This window comes from Pinus tabuliformis, chromosome 9, assembly GCF_031772625.1.
Source record: "Pinus tabuliformis cultivar Carrire ecotype Pingquan chromosome 9, CPIR1, whole genome shotgun sequence".
Classification (NCBI taxonomy): Eukaryota; Viridiplantae; Streptophyta; class Pinopsida; order Pinales; family Pinaceae; genus Pinus; species Pinus tabuliformis.
The window spans coordinates 153,228,722-153,251,992 of NC_142307.1; positions in this window are offsets into that span (position 1 = coordinate 153,228,722).

Genomic DNA, 23,271 nt, shown 5'->3' on the forward strand with positions numbered 1-23,271 from the left:
CGCACACGATATTTTTCACGAGAAAGCAATCTGCTAAAAACCTATTGATGGTGCTGGACCTGCCAACATTCAGGGGATCTCCCCGTTTTTATGTCCCAACTAGACTTCACACTATTTTGTGTAAAAGTCACATCTAGTATAATGGTCCGGTTTCCATTATCTTAAATATATCCCTTAGCTCTTTCTTGTTAGCACATTAGAGTGGTATGCTTAATCTTCAAACATCAAGGTTCGTGTGCCTGGTGAGCGCTTAGTGTCACTTGTGTTTAAGTTATTTCACTGTAGAGGGAGAGGGTGAGAGTGAGTCTCAAGTCGAAAGGGAATAGTCCCAACTTAGTTAGAGACACACAACACAATAGGATCTGCACAACTTCTTGCGGATTAGTTTACACAAATGCTGCAGTCACAAACAAAAAGTGAGCATATAACATGTACAACACCTAGCGGAGTAGTCTACATGAGTGCGGCGGTCCTTATAACGATTTTACAAGAATGAATCTGTTTAGTGTCCTACAGAGTAGTCCACATGGACAAGTCCATGATAACAACTGATACAACACATTTCCAATAACATGTGCACTAAAACAACCGAAATAGTTCAACTATCTTAGTACAGGTTAAAGCAACATGAATTACAAGTGTCCAAAAAATAGTCTTATAAATAAATACAATACATGTGTGAAAATGTGGTGGCCTATTAACAGGCTTCTAGATTAAGTGAAAGTTCCAAGACACATCCATACACCATACATCACTAACCCCAATAGTGGGGCATTGGATCCACTTCTCACTCCTCTAATAAAAAGGACTATAGACTCTCAAGGCTATGCGGGAGGAGCCAAGGTGAAAAGTCCATTGCATGTACAAATGAGGGGTACGTATAGCCATGGGTGAACTTGACCCTTGTGACTCTTCGACTCCCCTCATGACTGCATGACTCACATGAATCTTCAACTAACATGACTCTTTAAATTTGTATGTGGGTCCCTTGGAATTCTGTGTTACATTACATTGATTACAACAATATGGCCCATAGTAGTGATGTGGCTAAGATGACTCATGACATGACTCAACATAACACTGCTGGTATGTTCATGCTGATGGTGGTGTCCATGTCGAGCTGCTGTGCTGTTGAGTGACGAGTGTGATCTTGGTGTATCATAGCTTCACCTCCACATGACAAGGTGGGCAGAGTCTTCAATGGTCTTGGTGTCCACTTGATGTGGTATGTGCATGTGTCCCCTTCGTCGGTACATGGCTTGCTACATGTGTTCATCAATTCATGAACGAGTCTCCTAGCATGCACTCCTTGTTCATCCCATTCATCATCGTGCCATATCGTATCCATGTACCTATCTCTACAATCAATCATGATGAGACGACATCAAATCCATAAATTCATAGTCTACCATGATGCATTATCTTTTATTTTCGAGTGCAGGTGACCGGGAGAGAGGAAAAGGCTCTGAAATTGCGTAGAGCACATTTCAGGCTGAGATGCAAGGCTTTGGGGCGATGTTGGGAAAAACTACATAGAAGTCACTGAGAGGTTGGGCTAAGAAATCCAGGATAGTAGTGACATCTGTGGGGCCTGGAATGGGAGGCACAATTGCACAGTTTTTCCAGGGAAGGAAGTTTGGGCAGCAGGAGTCACTAGCAGTGAAAACTACATAGATTTTTAGAGGAGGCCAGGATCAGGCTACGGGAGATTGATGGTCAAAATTGCATCGATATGGGAGGCAATCATGTAGGACATGTCTGCAAAGTTTCTAGGCTAAGCGGGGGTGTCGGGCGGTATGTGGAATGTCCATGAAAATTGCGCAATTTTCAGGAGGAGTGGCAAGCTGGAATGCAGGGGGACTGTCTAATAAAATTGCGCAATTTCGAGAGACGGTGCAGTGACAGGAAGTGGGTGCCTATCCCTCATGTATGCGAAATTTATTCAGGCAGTGCAGGTAGGAAGGGTGTCAAATTATGTGAAATTTTGGGGATGAGTGCAGCCCTAGGTCACTGCCCTAGTCAAATCCTCTGGTTGACCATAGGGAGGCTTGATGGATAGGCTTGTGGGAAGTGCAAACTGAGATAACTTCCTGGGAAAATTCTACACTGTTCTAGGTGATAGTCAACAAGGTTGATTCTAAGATTGTATAGTGCAGAATCCCTATAGGAAAGCGTCAATCCCTAGAGGAAAGCCTCAATCTTTGTGCAGTTCTGGGAAACAATGCTTGGTTACTGAGCGCTGAGACTGCATAGTGCAGCTCAGTGTAGGTCCAACCAATGAAAGGTGGTTCGGTCAATAGATCTTCACCAAAATGGTTAAGTGTGTGAGAAATTCAACTCATGTATACATGACCTTGCAAACACATACTCAACCTGACTTGATGACAAGACACCTCAAAACATCAAGACAACATATGCTTAGTGTGACTAATTAAAGCGTACGAAAGACAAGTGAGACACTTGAGATAGATCATTGAATGACCGTGATGACACTTGTGAGACATTGCATACAAATTCATGTGTGGGTGCAACAAATATTTGCATAGTGAAAAAAACTTGTACACACAAAGACATACTTTCAACATAGCCAAAACAAGACCGCAAGCATGACATTAGACCAACATGCTAAAATATGACCAGTGAATGGTCAAGAAAAGAGGGTGTAAAGACTCGACACAAGCTCATGGGATGAGCCTGAGTGTTTTCAATCATCAAGGAAAAAACAAGGAAGGCTCTGAAATTGGATGCAACCCAAAATTATGGAGGTTTTTGTAGCCGATACAACACTTGGAAACACAATGGTTGAATGCCAACTTCTTTGTTTCGGTTCATTGACAACGCAGGGCCTTGGTCTATTAGGGAGTATTTAATCACTGTGTGGGTTACTTCAGTTTCCTCATTTACCCCATGAACAATCATGGTTCACCTTTTTCTAACTGAGTCAAACACGACAACAAGTTCCAACTTGATCACAATGTTTCAAAATAAGGAAGGGTGGTTTAGCTCGTGAGTTTAACATTTTCAGAGTATAAGTTTTCATCTCTGGTGTTGCTCCACTGCCAACAAGCCTAGACAGTACCTAGGTGGAGTCACACAAGAACACATGCATTTCTCCACTTCCAACGAGCCTGGTCAGTACCTCAGTGGAGTTGCATGCTTCACCTCTCTGTGCAGGAAGCCGTTCTCTTCTCTCGCCTTTCTTTTTTTCGAAAGAGGACTGTGCATAGGAAGTTATTTATTTTTTGGGTGGAAGAGAGATCCAAAGTTATTGAGAGTAGAAGAGGTTGTTCCTTCAGAGAAGCATGTAAGACCTCTAATTTAGGTTTGCTCATTTAGATTTCCCCTTCTATGTTTGTACTAATTGGATGAGCTTAAACATAGAGAGTAGAAGACTGAGTATAAGCATGGGGTTTTATAGTGCGGACACATGTTCATGCTTAGACCATAGCTTCCGTTATAGACGATTTATATTTTCCATCATGACTTCATCGACCGAAGGTTATAACCAAGCATAAAGAAGATGGACACAGGATATGCCAAGTGTTGCAGTGTCACAAGACTCTTTGGATCTCGGCCACATACTCATTCAAAAGCTATAACTCAGAAGAGGGAAGAACTTATTGGAAAAACCAAAAATAGCATGATATTAAGAAAGAAAAATGAATTGAAGAAAAAATAACAAATCTAAGTGAAATGACAATAAGCAGTAAACAAACTATGTACATGGCACGGGGCACACCCATAGGTTACTGAAAATAATGTTATGAAACAAGATCACAAAAATATAGAAAAGATAGATCAACAACTTAGAAATAAGCCTCTTCGAGGGGGCAACCTCCTTTACATTACAAAAATGAAAATTATTAGATGATTCAAATCAAAAAAACCTCCTTTCTATATATAGGAGTCTAAGGGGTCACAATATACCCAAAGCCGACCTAACAATAATAATATAAAGGCACAAAAATAACAATAGTGGGATTCTATGTGGCACAATAATAACAATAGTGGGATTCTATGTGGCACAATAATAACAATATGGGGACAATAGGGGCACAACAATAACAATAAGGGATACAACGACAATAGTAATGGGGGAATCACTAGTATTATAGGGACCTAACATGCCCCTCTCCTTAAAAAAATTGTTGTCCTCAACACTTGAGTAGTTCTAGATGATTTTGTATAAAATTCTCATCCTCCCATGTGGAATCTTCAACGGGTAAGTTCTTCCACTTGATGAGATACTTTGAAATTGATCAATTTCATAGCCGTCGAGTTCTTGTTTCTTTGACTACTTCAGGTTCCAATATGATTTTTCCTTCCTCATCAAGTTTTTGCAATATTGTTTGAACTGGAAGCTTGTCACCTATAACCTTCTTTAAGCATGAAACATGGAAAACTGGGTGCACTCAAGAAGCTTTAGGAAGCTCCAATGTGTATTCGATAGTACCTATCTTTTGAAACAACTTGTAAGGACCATAATACTTTGGTGATAATTTATTATCCTTCTTAGCTTGCTTGAGGGACATTTGTTTATATGGTTGTAGCCATAAGAATACCAAATCACCTACATCAAAACTTCTTTCGCTGCGATTCTAATCTACCTACTATTTCATTCTATTCTGTGCCAAGGTGAGGTTATCCTTTAAGAGTTAGAGAACTTGTTGCTGATGCTTGATGTGATCTTCCACTACTTGAACCATATAATTTTCTCTTAAATATGATGTGATGGATGGTGGATGATATCCATAAAGTGCCATAAATGGGGTCATTTTATTGCAGTATGGAAGGAAGTGTTATACCACCATTCAACCAAAGGCAACCATTTGACCCATTGTGTATGTTTATCAGATACAAAGTGTTGGAGAGGTAAATCCCCTCTACGGATAGAGGCGATCCCTACTAGCCCAATAGGGGTCTAGCAACAATCACACAATGCTGCCACGCATGTTCCTAGTTACACTTAAACAAGAAGTAAAGAGCACCTACTTGGATTCCTGCGCTGTCGTTGGACGAAGAGATGTCTCCTTCGCTCCTTCGCTTCGGCTGGTCACAGTCCTCCGCGATCCCCGCGAACGGACACCTGCACACACGAAGAGAAAGCAAACGCAAGTGTGAAATCTAGTAAAAGTAACTATATGCCAGTAAGAAAAGACATAATTCACATTTATCCATTGCATAAACAAACGAGAATGGAACAATAATAGCAGTCATCTATTATTAATCAGAATAGAGAAGAGTACAACCAAATGTTCTGACGTCGATAAACTTCTCAGGAGGGATCAGTCAGCATGTATCTCAAGCATTCACCTTTGAGGATGGTTCTCCCAAGACAAACAACTCTCTCTCTCTCACACAAATGTCACAAACAAACTTCCCCAAGCAATGAATCACTTCCACTCCTAACACACCAAACCTATAGCAGCAATCTGAGCACTACAAGCTCTGTACAATCCAAGCTAAGTCTAGCTAGTTCCCACTAGTTTCTAACTAGCTGCTCATGGTAATGGTGGAAGTTTATATAGGAGAAGGAGTCTCCTAAAAAGGTGGAAGGATGAGCTTATCTTCAAGGGGAGTAGTTGCAAAGGGTCGAACAGACATGCCATAGAAGGGAGTCGATATTCACAAAGCTAACAACCAAGCCTGGAGAGATCTGGAAGGCTGGTTGTTTGAACAAATTCGCCCAAACTGGATCAGCGCGGATTATATGGAGACTGCCGCGCTGTCAGCACATAACAATAACTGAACAAGTCATGTCAGCGCGGAAGAACACGGGAAAGCCGCGCTGTGCGTCATCGCGGAAAAGTGATGTTCTTCCGCGATGGCAGCGCACGAAATACACTGTGAGGCGCTGGTCATCGCGGTTATTTTATGAACAGACGCGCTGATGCACAAAACTTTGGAAAAATGGGTTTTAAGCCAGTTCAGGGATCAAACACTTAGTGATTGTGACTTCTGGACACAGCAGGGTGACTGACAGGAAGGCAGTGATAAATTACTGTGTAACAGATGCCCCCTAAAGCATGAAGACCGAGAGAGTGGGAGGGGTGAAATGCTTTACAACACACGCCGAACTGGAACACCACCAGGAAGTACCGAAAAATCTCTGACAATCATATACATGCAGTCTAGGCATGGGCACAGCCATCCAAAAGACATGCGAGACTGGTCTATGGTATGGACGCAGTCACCCAGCTAAAGAGACCAGTAATAATGACAAGGTATGGTCGCAGCCATCCATGAAGACTCAGGTATGGGCGCAGCCATCCATCAATGAGTCATGCAATGATTATCCACAAAATCGCAACCTGGACCACAGTGAGCAAGGATCCAGGGTCTTGCGCTCCATCTCGACCCGAACAGAGTACAAGTCCAAGCATGCGAATACAGGGGTTGGAGTCGAACATGCATGAACATCGTCTGATTACCGGTCAATGATGAAAACCGTTAACAGACGCGAGAGGTACGACCAATAATGACAATGGCCCTCAAGGTACTATAGGTACAATCCGTGGCGTGTGAATCAATGAGCTGGTGTCGAACACCCACGGAATCATTCGATCGTAGGTCAATGATGTAAACCTTGCGTTGAACACGAGGAACCTGCCATTGAGGCATGCAGGCTCCAAGGCACCTGGAAGGAGTCTCTAAGTCACTTTCTCGGATAATGAGTTGAAGTCGACGAGAAGTGGCCTTGATCGAAGGTGGGCCATGATGATTCCCACATCATCGACATGAGACAGAGGTATAATAATTTGTGATGAGATAGCGAACGAGGTTGCATTGTGGCAGAGGACAACTTCTCTTGAACATATAACGACACTGTAACGGATTTGGCAGTACTTGACATCAAATGAGCAGCGGATAGGATGATGACGGCAATGAACAGATGAGAGGTCAAATAGGATATCCCAAACCCATGGAGGCTAGTGAAAACGAGATGAGATGACCCCACCCAGACACGAAACAGCGGAGTGCCATGTTCAAGAGTGACGTACTGCCGAGACGACTGTAATCAAAGTTCCATTTTCCCCACCTTTGCAGGCAGGTACCCCGATTATTTTTGGATGACAAGCTTGACGGGGGTAACATATGCTTGATGTGTGTCATGTTGACAATATCCGATGTCATTGAGTGTTTAACGAGCCTGACAAAGGAAAAACTCGGCTTCTTTTCTTGTTTCGAGAGTCTGAAAAGAATGCGGAAAAGGAGACTCCAGGGGGGTCCTTTTTCGTACAGTTGTGTCTCTCAAGCCCGAAAAAGTATAAAACTGTGCTCGAAAGAACCGCCCGGTCATTACAACCGAGGAGTACTTTTCATAAATAGTAACTTCGACCCGAAAAAGTAAAAAAGGAGTCGGAAGTATGTCGTTTTGGAGCCAATAACGAGTGCGAAACGACAAACACCCGGCAATCTTTTTAGTTTAAACGGTCAAAAAAAGAGCTTTAAAAGTGACCGCCTCTCGTTCCGTTAACGAGTCGAGAGGGGGACTCGACAATCTTTTCATCTTTAAACGGTCAGAAAAGAGCTGAAAGCAGACCTCCATTTTTATTCTCTTTAACGAGTCAAAAAGGGAAAAATACTCGGCAATCTTTTCACATTTTACGAGTCAGAAAAGAGCTTAAAGGTGACTCGTCCTAGAGGAACGAGTGGTATAAAGGATAGCAACTGGTTCCGGCAATGGTGGAACTGCTCGAAACATGTAATGGTCAAGAGGCTGGCTAATAAAACCACTCATCGCTACGGTTCCTCAGGAAAGGATAAACAACCAAGTGAAAGCATATGATCGGCCAAAGAGATGGTGGTGATGGAATGAAACAACCAAGGCTCATCTAGCAGAATTCAGCGGATAAAAATGGCAATCACGAGATGTAAATCGGGTATGGGTTCATTTTTACACAAGCTTGAACCATGGAGAACTCTGCTTGGATTCGGTTTCATGTTTACACAAGCTTGAAACGAAAAACTATGCTTGTTATAAGTTCACATGCCCCCAGCATAATAATGCAAATCGAGGTACATGCCCCCCAAGCTTCATTGCATTCGACAAAGTGGATGGAATGAAGGTTCACTTTCGAGATCTTGGAAAGACTCGACTGGGATTTTACGAGATCTTAATCAAAGACTCGATCTGAAAAGGGAGTTGTTTCATTTTTTTTTTTTAATGAGGTTGACACAGTAAAAGAACTATCCTCATAACCCTTGTTGCATTTTTTAACGAGGTCGCCACAAGATCAAAACTATCCTTGGCCAAACCGAGTTTCATTTTTTAAGGAGCTTGACACAGGAAAGCGAACTATGCTCCGACCAGACCTAGTTTCATTTTTTAAGGAGCTTGACACAGGAAAGGAACTATGCTCCGACCAGACCCAGATTCATTTTTTAAGGAGCTTGACACCGGAAAAGAACTATGCTCCAACCAGACTTCATCATAATGAACGGGAAGTGGAGGCCCCCAAGAAAGTGGTTCCGGAGGGAAGGCCGATATCTTGGAAATCAGGACCTAATGCCCCCAGGACACTATGCATGATGGTGTCATCACTGGGTACGAGCACGGGGTAGGTGGCCACGTAGTTGATTTGCGGCGAGGCAGATGCAACTTGTGGATGAAAGCCAGGAGGGAAGGACGAGTGCGCCGGAGGGGCTTGTGGACGAACGAACGATAATTGATCGAACGTCACGATTCTTCCATCGTGTGGAAAACAAACCACACGGAAAAGTGAAGAAACAAGGGCTCCCATGGCATACACATAATCACGACCAAGGAGAAGACTGAAGTCTAAAGAACCTTGGGTAACCGAGATGTCTATATAGACAGTCTTGCCCCCCAAAGTAATAGGAAACTTTGGCAGGATCCCTAATGGTTGACTCGTTCCTCCGTCAAACGCGGTGAGATGCGGTGCGACAGGTACAAGCGATGGGGAACCCAAAGCTCGCCAAGTAGTAACGGGCATAAGACTAACCGATGCTCCTTCGTCTAACACAGTGCCAGGCAGCGCCTTATTGCAAGCATAGGCGGTGACCCAGAAAGGCACGTGGGATGGAAGGGGAGGGGTAGTCAAACGACTCCAATCGAAGGAAATAACCGAACTACTTGGTGGGGGAACCATATGGTTGCCCCCCTGCTCGGAAAGAACCGAATCTAAATTCTCTGGAGAGGTTTCAAGAGAACCTTTATCAAGCTCAGGAGAATCTGAGGAGATGAGAAGAACATGAGAATTTTGCTCTTCCGAAACAGAGTGCTTGAGAGGAGTCGAACTCGAGTCAACACCCTTTCCGACCAACGACGGGTCTGGAACAGGCTGGGGACAACCATGTTCGGGAAGAGGGGCCTGGACAAAAGGAGGATCTGAAGTGATCTCTTTGTCAACAGGGGCGCGATCTACAGCTGTAGAAAGACGCTGATAACCAGCGGGAAGTGGATTCGGAGGAGCAGCAAGACTTTCCAACACAGCAGAGGCTTTATCCATGAGGGGACAAAGGTGAAGGGGATGTTTGCCTTCACAAAGTCGACAGGGGATTCGAAACTTCCCTTTCTCCTTACCATTCCCAACTAATGAGGTAGCATCGCCATGATCATCAGTGGACGATGAAGGGCGGGCCGGATCGTGAGACCAAACTTCTAATACCCTGGGAATGCCAGGACAATCACGAAGCAGGTGGTCCTCCCTGCATAATCGACAGGGAAACTTAACCTTCCGCGGAGGAGCAGAAGGTGACCCGACTTCAGGTGTACTGGAGTGAATAGCTGGACTTGAGAGGGGGACTATGTGTGTAGGCTCTCTCTTAGGGGACTTCTTCTTCTTGGTCTTCCTCTTCTTCTTCTTAGCCACCTGGTTACTCTCATCGAGAATTTCACCAGGCGAAGTACAAGAGGACGACGTAGAAGTAGGCGTCGAAGGGGAGAGATCCACCTTAGGATCAACATGATGTTGTTCAGGTGGAGGGACTGATGGACTAACAGCCGATACGGTAGGGACCAAAGAGGTTGAAAACAACCACACAGGCAACCCGACAGTTAACCCTGGTAGGGACAACGTCGCCATATACGGAGCACCAACATTCCCAAGAGGAGGGAATTGTCCTGGATTCCCATCAGAGGGGGAACCTGGGTTAGTGAATCCCGGAAAAGTTGCCATAGCAAACGAACACGAAACCTACTCAGGCTAGCGCACACAAGATCTAACCAGGAAATGTTATCGAGGCCGAATAAATTGTTAAGACACTGGAACCAAACTTGACCTTTTCATGTTTCAAGAGTCGAGAAAAGGACGAAAAGATGACTCTAGTCTCCTTCGAATGTTTAATGAGCACGAAGTGACAAGACGCTCACAGGCACCTTTTCGTTTAGGGAGTCCGAAAAGGATCAAAAGCGACTGCTCTAGAACTCTAGGTAAAGGGTGTGCCAAACTTTTCGCAAAACCACAGAATACTTTTTAGGGTACGGGTGGTCAATCTTCGTGAATGCTGTGTTCACTGCATTGCGAATCGTAAGGCGGCAGACTCGGCTTCCTATGGATAAAGGATAAAAGCCTAGTGGGGTCTCCCTATATACGCGATGGTACGTGGGAGCGCAGTCCGTGTTAGACCACTATCGAGTCACAGAAGGAGGAATCACCCAACCTAATGTGAAACAACAGTGACTATGTTTAAAGACGCCGGAACACGTCTCTAACCTAGACCTCTAGATATTTGCGTTCAGTTCCAATGCGTTTTTAGATTCATTCGGTTCATTTTATAGTTGATCTTGAGATTAAGTTTCGATTTCAAGCTCTATCGTATGTTCTCTCACAATTACCTAGATGCAAACTACATGCCAAAGAATACCATTTTGTTCGATGAATTCTAGCTACGAAAGGGCAAGAAATTTTCTATCAAACAAAACAAGTACAAGCAAACAAGCAACTTAATGCAACCTTAAGCGAGGAAAGGAAACTTTTCTTTTGAAAATGCAAATCAATGAAACATTCTTTTCCTTTTCGATTTTTTAAAGCAAGCTACTAATTCGTTTTCTTTTCAGTGACATAAAACACCTAAAGGAATTTGGAGGAACTTGAACACCAAGTAAACTACTTAATGAAAGCACACAAAGTTCCCTAAACATTCAACCAAAGCTTCCAAATCAAAGGAAAACAAAGGTCTGCACGAGCTATGTAATCTAAGCTCTGCAAAACAAGCAAGGATCGCAAGCAAGGAGGAAGCGAAAAAGACCACTTGGAAGCACAATCCCATACACTCTGACAATCACTGAAAAAATGCGAAAACGAGTCTAGAACGAGCTGGTCAATCAAGCAAACAGGGATCCTCACGGGAGGCTTGACACACACACGGCCACTAGATGTCCTAGGGTTCAGAGTGCGCAATCAATAAAGAAAAGCAAACATCCGACGGACCAGAGTCGCAACCAGTCAATTAGAGACCCAAACACAATCCAGCAATCGCAAAAGTAAGGATGAACACACGAACCAAGCAGCTAGAAGGGAAGTTGTTTGCAAACTCAAAACCAAGCAAAATGAAACCCTATGGAGTTGAGCTCCGTAATCAAACAGTTCAAAGTTCAGAGAGTGAAAAACAAGTCATCAGACAAGCGGGGAGAAGAAGGGAAAGTCACAGCAAGAGGTTCAGGAGGTCAATTTGGACAAAAATGAGTTTTTCAGGCTCAGCGCGGGTAGCCTTCAGCAACTGGGCGCTGACAGGGGGAGGCCTTCAGCAACTTTGCGACGTCAGCGCGGAAAGTCAGGGAAAAAGCGCGCTGCCCTAGGACAAATGAGGTCAGCGCGGATATAAGGCACACAGACGCGATGACCAAAATCACAAAGAAGAGGGGGCGCGATGTCAGCGCGGAAGAACACGAATAAAGCACGCTGCCCTTGAAAACGAGGTCAGCGCGGCTATTAGACGTACAGGCGCGATGAAGAGAAAACCAAAGAACAGAGTCGCGATGTCAGCGCGACTGTTCCGAAATAAAACGCGCTGGGAGTAAAAAACAAGGAAAGCCAAAATAAAAACTTCCCAAACCAAAGGCAGGAGCTTTTTAATAATAAAGACGCTTTCCAGAAACACCCAGAAAGTTCATAAGCAATAAAGACAATCCCAAAAACCCAAAAAGAGATCAATCAAAGCCAAACACAAAAGTGGACTCAAGAGACAAAAAGGCTGATCCCCAGCGGAGTCGCCAAATTGTTGGAGAGGTAAATCCCCTCTACGGATAGAGGCGATCCCTACTAGCCCAATAGGGGTCTAGCAACAATCACACAATGCTGCCACGCATGTTCCTAGTTACACTTAAACAAGAAGTAAAGAGCACCTACTTGGATTCCTGCGCTGTCGTTGGACGAAGAGATGTCTCCTTCGCTCCTTCGCTTCGGCTGGTCACAGTCCTCCGCGATCCCCGCGAACGGACACCTGCACACACGAAGAGAAAGCAAACGCAAGCGTGAAATCTAGTAAAAGTAACTATATGCCAGTCAGAAAAGACATAATTCACATTTATCCATTGCATAAACAAACGAGAATGGAACAATAATAGCAGTCATCTATTATTAATCAGAATAGAGAAGAGTACAACCAAATGTTCTGACGTCGATAAACTTCTCAGGAGGGATCAGTCAGCATGTATCTCAAGCATTCACCTTTGAGGATGGTTCTCCCAAGACAAACAACTCTCTCTCTCTCACACAAATGTCACAAACAAACTTCCCCAAGCAATGAATCACTTCCACTCCTAACACACCAAACCTATAGCAGCAATCTGAGCACTACAAGCTCTGTACAATCCAAGCTAAGTCTAGCTAGTTCCCACTAGTTTCTAACTAGCTGCTCATGGTAATGGTGGAAGTTTATATAGGAGAAGGAGTCTCCTAAAAAGGTGGAAGGATGAGCTTATCTTCAAGGGGAGTAGTTGCAAAGGGTCGAACAGACATGCCATAGAAGGGAGTCGATATTCACAAAGCTAACAACCAAGCCTGGAGAGATCTGGAAGGCTGGTTGTTTGAACAAATTCGCCCAAACTGGATCAGCGCGGATTATATGGAGACTGCCGCGCTGTCAGCACATAACAATAACTGAACAAGTCATGTCAGCGCGGAAGAACACGGGAAAGCTGCGCTGTGCGTCATCGCGGAAAAGTGATGTTCTTCTGCGATGGCAGCGCACGAAATACACTGTGAGGCGCTGGTCATCGCGGTTATTTTATGAACAGACGCGCTGATGCACAAAACTTTGGAAAAATGGGTTTTAAGCCAGTTCAGGGATCAAACACTTAGTGATTGTGACTTCTGGACACAGCAGGGTGACTGACAGGAAGGCAGTGATAAATTACTGTGTAACACAAAGCAACGAAGATATCTTTCCAAACATTTTTTTACTATCTTAGTTTTCCAATCAGATTGAGGATGATAAGATGAGATATGAGCTAACTGAGTACCAAGACAAGAAAATAATTCTGTCCAAAAATTTCCATGAAAATGGGATTTGTATTGCTTACAATAATCTTTGGGTTTCCATGTAGCTTTTGAATTGTTTCCATAAATGCAGTAGAAACAATACTCGCTTTAAATGGATACTATAATGCGCAAAAATGTGCATACTTGGTAAGTCTATCAACTACCACCATGATAACATTCTTTCCTTCGGACTTGGGTAAACCTGTGATAAAATCCATTGAAACCTACTCCCAATGTTGGCTTGGAATGGATAAAGGTTGTAATAGTCCTGGGGTATTAATTGTTTCAACTTTATTTTGCTGGAAAACCAAACTTTCTGCCACAAAATTTTGAATATCCGATTTAAGGCCATCCCTAAAAAATCCTTCTTAACCCTATGGTAGGCTTTTAGAAATCCTGAGTGCCCTCCTAAGGGAGAGGTGTGCAATTCCCTAAGAATATTTTGTTTGAGTTGGGAATTCTTACATAGGTATAACCAATCCTTGTACCATAAAGAATCATTTTTCCAGCTAAATGTATCATATGTAATGGGATCTTGTTGTATCTTATGAATGAGTTCCCACACTTCCTCATCTTTCTTCCATTCATCCATTGCTTTGTTTATCCAATCTGGTTGGATAATAGAAATGTCGCAAAGAAATGCTTCTACATCCTCATCCTTTCTTGAGAGTGCATCTGCCACAAATTTTTTCTTCCCTTATATGATTTCAAAGTCATAACCCAACATACTTGTGACCCATTTTTGCTGCTCTTTTGAAGATAATGTTTGTTCTAAATAGTATCTAAAACTATCATGATCTATTTTTACTTTGAAGTGTCTTCCCATTAGGTAGGGTCCCCATTTATTAAATGCATGTAGTATTGCCAACATTTCCTTCTCATAAATAGCTTTGTGTAAATACTTTCCTTTTATTGGACGACTTTTGGAAGCAATGGGTCTTTGTTTGTGCATTAAAACAACACCAATTCCATTTCCTTAGGCATGAAATTCCATAATAAAGGTTTTTGTGAAGTCCGGTGTAGCTAAGACTGGTGCTTGGCACATTTCCTCTATAAGATTTTCAAAGGCCTTCGTTGCTTCTGTAGTCCATGAAAATGCATCTTTCTTCAATAATGTTGTTGTAGGTGCTACTATTCTCCCATAATTCTTAACAAACTTGCGATAATACCCTGTCAACCCGAGAAATCCTTGTAGATTCTTTATGGATGTGGGGATTTTCCATTCCTTTATGGTTTTAATTTTGCTAGGGTCTACCTTAACACCTTCAGGAGATACAATATGACCCAGATATTCCACCTCTTGTACTCCAAAGAAACATTTGGATATTTTTGCATATAATTGTTTCTCCTCCAATACTTTGAGCACCATGTCAACATGTTGGACATGATCCTTCCAAGACTTGATGTAGATTAGTATATCATCAAACAATACTAACACAAATTTTCTAAGGAAGGGTTTGAAAATGGAACTCATCAAACCTTGAAATGTAGAAGGTGCATTAGTAAGGCCAAAGGGCATGACCAAAAATTCATAATGACCCTCATGAGTTCTAAATGCTGCTTTTGGAATGTCTTCAGTCTTCATTATTATTTGATGATATCTTGAATGAAGATCCAACTTGGTGAAGTAAATTGATCCATGCAATTGATCCAATAATTCATCAATGACAGGAATGGGAAATTTATCTTTAATAGTGAGCTTGTTGAGCTCCCTATAATATGGACACATGGTCCATGATCCATACTTCTTGTGAACCAATACTACTATAGCAGAGAAAGAAATTTGACTAGGTTGAATTATACCAGCCTCTAGCATTTTTGAAACCATACGTTCAATTTCACTCTTTTGGGCATAGGGATATCTGTAAGGCCTGCTGTTTGGAGGAATAATTCCTAGAATCAAATTAATAGCATGACCATGATCATGAATAGGTGTAGGTGGGAGGCATTTGGGAGTCTCAAATACCTTGGAATGATTGTCCAAGACTTTTTGGAGATCTGGAGAAATGGATGATTTCGATGTGGGAACCTCTAGTGAACGTAATTGTGTAATTATGCCTCGTTGTTCTTTCTTTAGAAGATTTGTCATTCTGTTAGAGTTGATCATCTTTCCTGGTTTCCCTGCGATACCCCTTAATTCAACTTCCTTTCCTTCTAAAGATAATTTCATGAAAGTTCCTGAAAATTAAAAGCTATTGTACCCAATGATTGTAGCCATTGGACTCCTAGTACAAGATCAACATGACCCATTGGAATGGAAAGCATTGGGCTATTCAATAAATATTCTCCCATGGATAGCTGAATATTATGGGAATTTCCTGAGAAATTTATTGTTCCTCCACCTGCAACCATCACTTGACACTCTGGTGCTAGATAGAGGAAGCAATTCAATTCCTTGGCTATCTTACAATGAATAAAATTATGGGTACTTCCCGAATCAATCAACACCATTACCTTTTTCTTCTTGATATTCCCTTCTATCTTTATAGTTTGAGGAGTGGTAATTCCAGCTAATGCATTACAAGATATGGTCAGATTCATTTCTTCTTTTTATAGGGTTTGTTCCTTGTGTATATCCTCTTCCTTTGATATTTCTTGTTCCTTTTCTTCCTCCTCTTCAAAATCTATGTAAAAGAATTTATTCTCGGCACACTTATGACCTTTAGTGTATTTGCTATCACAGCTTGTAACAAAGCCCTTTTGCACTTTTTTCTTCCAATTGTTGTGGTGTCAACCTTGTAGGTTATGGTTGGCTAGGGGCAATAACACTTCCATCTTTATGATTGTGAGTGGTAGGCTTCTTTGTCGCCATATTTTTTCTTTCCATTTTTCTTACCAACCTGAATGCCTTCTCCAATGAATCTGGTTCCCAAATGCAAACGTCATGTTGGATGTTATCTTTTAAAGTCCATATGAACACATCACTCCTATGCTCCTTTGGAATATCTTTTACCCTTATATTCAATTTTTGGAAGTCCTCAATGTGCTCCATCATTGAACCCTTTTGTTTGAGATTTATCAATTAGCTTAAAAAAGTGTTGCTTTTTTAATCCTCATAATGTGCTATCATTTCATCCGTAAAAATAGCCTAAGTGACAATTTATTTATGAGAGAAAAGCCATCAGTACCATACAAACTGATTTGGTTCCAAATATAAAGTTGCAATGCATACCTTTTGTGGGTTTTGCACATTATGGAGATTGAAAAATTTCTCCATCTATAGCATCCATGTTCTAGGATCCTTGCCATCAAACTTCCTCATATCAATCGTTGGAACATAGTGGTTCTTCGATCCAATGTTGGAGTCTATGAAATCATTATTAACATTTATTTTGTTCTCATCATGAGTTTCTTTAATACCATTTTGTCATTAGTAATCATTTCTTGTAGAAACTTTGTCAAATTTGTCTTCAAATCTTCCATACCTTTCTTTAAACCATCCATCTTAGCTTCCATGCCATCCATCTTAGCTTCCATGCCATCTATCTTAGCTTCCACATCATTCATCTTAGCTTCTATGCCTTTCATCTTAGCTTCTACGCCTTTATTTAAACCATCAATCTTAGCTTCCATGCCATACATCATAGCTTCTACGCCTTTCTTTAAACCATCCATCCTAGCTTCTGTTACTTTTTGTGCGAGTGAAATTTGTTGCACTTGGTCTTGTAATTTTGATATATCATGTTGCATTTATTCTTCTTATTCATGAGTCATGCTAGGGCTTTCAGGTTGGTTACTAGGTGTTTCCATTTTCTTTCTTCGAGGCATCAATTATCGATAATAATGCTTCAATATGCCCTTTGAATTCCTTCAAACTATTTTTCCAAACCAAGCTTATGCAAAAATTTAAAAAAAACTACACACCTTTTTTCACTTTATAGGAGGTCTATAATGAATTTGATATATATCCGCAATTTTGGATATCCAAGATCTGAAATTTCTTCCTGTGGTAACCCTTTGAGTAATCTTTCTAACCCCACAAGACTGATCAAGATTGGATTCTCCAATGAAGAGTTATGCCAAATCTCCCATGATGACCTGAGTATAGACTAGTTTAGTAGAGCGAACTTGTATGACATGCCGTGGGTCACTATTTCAACCTTAGGTTCTGAAAATGATATCCAAAACACTAAAGCCCGTCCTCTTTCTGAAATGTCTTAGAAAAATTAAATCTGATGCTCAGAGCGAAAGTTATGATGATTTTCCCAAGGTAATTTGTTTGGAATGTAATTCGGGGGTCTGCAAAAACCCTAACTTCCTCAAATTATATCTCCACAAATATAGCGAGTGTCATGCGGAAAGAGTCAATTTTGCGGACAAAACCGACCTCCCTAGAAGCTAAGGCTTTCTAGTGACAAATAAGACAAGTAAACACTACCTTTCTCTAAATATGCATTTAGAATACAAGTAATCGATGTTTGTAACATACCTTTAGTCCAACGCTTTGTAGTAGTCCAGCCTCGCCGATCCGGATGAGCTCCTCCTTCTCTTCGAATCCTGCATTCACTAACAAGCCAAAAGATTACATAGCACCTGAATAACTTATAAAATAACACATATTCATCATACAGACCAAGGAGTATATGAAACAAATCATGAATAACAACTTGTTGAGAAAAATGAGTTTATTTGCATTAAGTGGAAACAAAAGAAACCATTACAACCTGAGCCTTGGTGTTGTGCAAGTTCCTCCCAGGGTTCAGCAAGAGTTTTCCTTTACTTTTATCAGCTCACCCAATTCTAAATGAAGTCAAGAAAGGATGGGAATCTCTCCTCTCAAGCTCTATAAGGGAGTCCTAATCTCAGCAGCATCTACCCTTAGGAATGTTCAGCTTTCAACCTCCCCTCCCTCTGGCCCAATGCATGTATTTATAGTGCTGTGGAGGAAGTTAATCAGGTCCACCATGAATGGGATAAGCCCCTCTTTCAATGGGATAGCTCCCCTCTTCATGGGATAAGTTCGTCTTACATAGGGATGCATGAACCATCTGGAGGCGCCCAATCCACGTCAAACCATCTTCTAGAATGCTCTAGAAATGACCACAAGTAACTTTTTTGAAGTGAAACTTGCGCCTTTTGACCTTTATAGGAATACGCACCCAGACATTTACATACAGAGCGTACAAGTACGCAGGTGTTATGAACTTTGGGTGCGTACACGCAGGTGAGGCCAGGAGAAACTGCGTAACCAGAGTTAATTGACTTTTGAAGGACTTTCTCTCTTTCTTGGAGTTTGACATGAGGAGTAGAGGTATGAGACTTGCCAAGGAGGATAGTATGACAGTTGATAGAGCCATACTAACTGTAGATAGTCATGGTGACAAATTTTAGTGTAACAGATTGCCCCCTAAAGTGAGAAGCCTGTAGTAGATTTAGGGTTTCATATCATCTAGGAAGGGTGAAGTACTTTATCATTTCAAGGATTATCTTGTGGAGAGCCTGGTTGGAACCTGCAAGTATTCAACACAAAATACACATGTATGAGATCATAACATCGCTGAGGTAGGCATTCCCATACTCAGATCAAAAACTTTAACTAGCAAACTAACTACTGCTCTGATACATGAATGATTTTGCAGTACATCATAATCATAGACTCATGTAGAAACAGTATGGACACAACCATTTGTTTATAGTTAGTCTACTTATACAATGAATACAAAACTCCTCGCAGCCTGGATGGTGGAAACTAGATCCAGGGTCTTCATTTCTACTTCCCGAAATAGTACGATTCTATCCATGCGAATAAATGAGTTGATGTCGAGCATGGTAGAAACCACTTGATTACCAGTCAATGATGTAAACTGTTAACAAGTGTGAGAGAAACCACCAGTGATGTCAATGGTTCTCAAAGTACCCAGTACAATCCATGAGATGTGAATGAATGTGTTGATGTCAAACATGTCACGGAATCCTTCGATCGAAAGTCAATGATGTAAATTGTCGTCGAAGACGAGAAATCTTCCATTGATGCATGCGGATCTCAAGGTACTGACGATTCCTAGATCATCTTTCTAGATAATGTGCTGATGTCGATAGAAAGCGATCCGTCGCAGGCAAGTCCACAACACGAAATCATAGATCAAGTTGAAGAAATGTAGCTGTAAGGACTGACTCAGGGATGGTCAAGATGGATGACATGTATTTTGCAGATGAATGGTTTGTTTGCAGTGACCTCTTGAACACATAACGACACAACAGATGGCTTGGTAACATTTGACCCAAAGTTAATACCCGACTGAAGACTTTCAATGTGGTTTAATCAGCTATGAGGCAAAGGATTTCCCAACCCAGGTGAATGAAAAGTGTCGTGTTAAAGAGTGGTGATAAGGTTTCTTCTGAGACAAAGGATAACAAATAGGGTCATTTTTCTCTCTTTTCCCCCACCATTTCTGGCAAGTACCTCTTTATTTTTTACAAGCTTGAGGAGGATAACATATGCTTGATTATAAGCTCATCCTTCGGATGAGTCCAACTTAGTTTAGATTCGAACCCTAAGAAGGAGTGGTCCGTTCCTGTTTTTAATTGAACAGGTCCTTTACTGTGAAATTTTAATGAGTCCAGTATAGGAGAAACTCGACGTTTTTCAATTTTAGAGAGTATGAAAAACTTTAAGAAGACTCCAGGGTTGAACTTTTTCTTAAATTTGTGTCTCCCAAGCCCGAAAAAGTATAAAATAATGCTTGAGAGAACTGCTTGGTTTTTTACGACCAAGGAGTACTTTCATAGTTAGTGTCTTTGACCTAAAAAGTAAAAAGCGATCAAAGACACGTCGTTTTATTTCCAGTATCGAGTTTGAAACGACAAAAACCCGGCAATCTTTTCCTGTTTTTACGGTCAGAAAAGGGCTATAAGGGGACCGTCTTTTAATTCCGTTTTAACGAGTGTAAAAAAAACACTCGGCAATATTTTCATGTTTTAGGAGTCAGAAAAGGGCTTAAAAGATGACTTTGATGTTTTTGTTTGTGAAAAATAACAATTTTCCCTGAAAATCCTTTTGTCCTGCACAAAAGCCAACACATTACTCATACCTGTTTAATATAGATAAAAATACTTTGCAAAATACCTTTTCATGGTGGAAAATAAAAAAATTTAACATTCATTTACTCAAAAAACCTATAAAAAGGGGTTTTACCATTTCATTTTTACCATTTCACTGTTGAGGAGAGAAAAAGGGCTTTTGGCAAGAAACTTCCCGTGGTCGTTGCGGAGAATCCGACCGTCGAAACCGAACACCGTCTCATCAGGTATTCTACAACATCCTCCCTTGCATTTCCATCCGTTTAGAATTTGATTTTAGGCTTTAGTTTCATTTTTTGGAGGGTTTGGGGTTTCAAAGGCCGCTTTTCGGGGTACGCAGGTGCCCCAAAGGTGACCTGTGTACCCTGACATTTTCTCAGTTGGGAAAATGCTGGGTGTACGCAGCTTGCCTTAAGACAGCCCGCGTACACACGCTCTGTTTCTAAAGGTGGGCTGCGTACACTGTGGAGTGGGTTTTTGAATCCCAATTTCTCCAAAATGAACCAAAATCTTTCAAATTTGTTAACTCTAACAGATGTTTTATGGTGTGTAGATTGCCCACCATGCTTGATTGGTGTAAAAGAGAGCACGAAGATGTCGATTTGGCCGCAATTAATCATCAACCTTCCATTGATGCTTTAAAGGCATGCGACCTTTACAAATACTGGGCCATACCTGGCATGAGGGCACAGGTAAGATTTCTAGAGTGGCTGGTCGAAAGGTGGAACGTCCAGGATCAGTGCTTTTACATTGGAGGGCACCAGCTCGAAATAGAGCCCTTTGACATTTACTTTCTCACTGGTTTTCCCAAGAGGGGTGAATAATTGACTCTGTCCGGGACTAGGCCGGGTGGCCAGTCCATTGCTAGTCTCCGTCTAGAGTGGTGCAATAATCAGAACCAGGAGAGAGGGATAGAAATCAAAAAGATATCCCGACATGAACTTATGGTAATTGCCTTTACAGTTACCAGAATCTGCGGCGCAGTCGCTTTGCACATTGCCACCGGGTCCCAAATGCGGATGGCGATTGACTGCTATCAGGGCACCATTTTCAACTGGTGTGATGCTGTGTTGGCCAATTTAAAGGGCCAACTGACTAGGGAAAAAAACGGGCAACTGAAGACTTTTGGTTATGGGCCTTTAGTTGTGAGTTTTGCCCTAGAGAGGGTTCCGATGTTGATCCTGCAGCAGCTCACTGTTGAGGCTGGGCTTCCCCGAGAGCCTAAGTTGATGCGATGGGTTGCGGTGATGGCCCGTCATCCTGACGAGGGCACTGAGGTTGTTCGATTTAGACCGGAGTATTTTCACTGGTTAGAGGACCAGGTCTTCTCTATTCAGGATTTTCCTTATGCCGGCGTCGATTTTCGTGGCGACCCGGACATGATTCTTCCACCGGGAGAACAGTGGGATGACACAGGTACTTTATTTTTCACAAGTGTTTTTAATTTTTTTTTTTTTTTTTTTTTTTGTTTTTTATATCGTCTCAAAACTGACCGTGACAATTTCCAAAATGCAGATGTAGGCCCACGGCGTCCAGCCAATCTCCGGCCTTTTGAGAGGAGACAACCAGTTGCACCGGAACCAGTCCCACAGAACGAGGCTACAGGGACCTTAGCTGAGTTGGAGCAAGACCTAGAGCGTCTGACGGCAGATATACCAGAGACTACTATAGATGATATTCCTATCAGGCTTCAGCGCTATGTAGTCGGAGTTACAGGACCTTTTAGGAGGTTCTTGTGTAGGGTAGCCCGTGCAGTGGTGTCGTATAGAGATCATCACCAGTGATTGGTTGATCGTTTTTGTAGACACATGTGACATTTTGGTTTTTTGTACTTATCATTTTTGCCGATCATAAGGTGTTTTGCAACCTATGATCGAAGACGATGTATTTTTGACACACTCCTATCTATATATATCATTATTACCGGCTTATCTTGTTAAACATGTGTGATTAAATGTTAATGTTTTTAAATTTACATGTATGATTATCGCAAATGTCTGTCTAACATTCGAGAAGCAATTGCATCCGCTAATGTATTAAAAGACCTTGGAATATGTTGATATTCAATGTAATCAAACTCACGTTCCAAGAGACGCACTCTCAAAAATAACCTTAATAACACTGGATTTCTAATGGCATAAACTCTATTAAGCTGTAATACAACGAGTTTAGAATCTAACCTCACTATCAAACTCTGAATCCCAAATGAAATAGATTCAGATAATAACTCAATCACTGCACTGTATTCTGCAATGTTGTTTGTTGTTTGACTGAGGCTCACCCCATGCATAGAAACTAACTCGTGAGAGGGCGAATAAATAACCCAAGCTGTGGAAGAGATATTCCGTGTATTACGACAAGCACCATCAGCAAATCCAATGTACGTTTGGAGAGGCATCGACATCTGCAAACATCAAGGGTAAAACCAAGATAAGTAGAATAACGACGAAAAACACACTTTCTAAGCTAAGCACACTGTCTAAACTAACAAACATACTAGCTAGAAAGAAAAATTAACCTAACTAACCTAACTAAAATCTCCACACCCATTATTTAAGCATAATACCTCTTTAGGTAAAGTCCATTTCTGGGTTTACCCAAAGAGTCCCCGTCAAAGTCAACCAGCTCATAGGCCCCTTTTGCTAGCTTTCGCTTAACAATGTAGGGTCCATGCCACATAGGAACGAATTTTCCAGCACCTAATTTATCGTTAGCTTGATCATACAATAGCACTAGGTCTCCTTCCGAAAAATTTCGAGGGGTCACATTTCGATCATACTGAGCTTTCATTCGTTTTGCATGT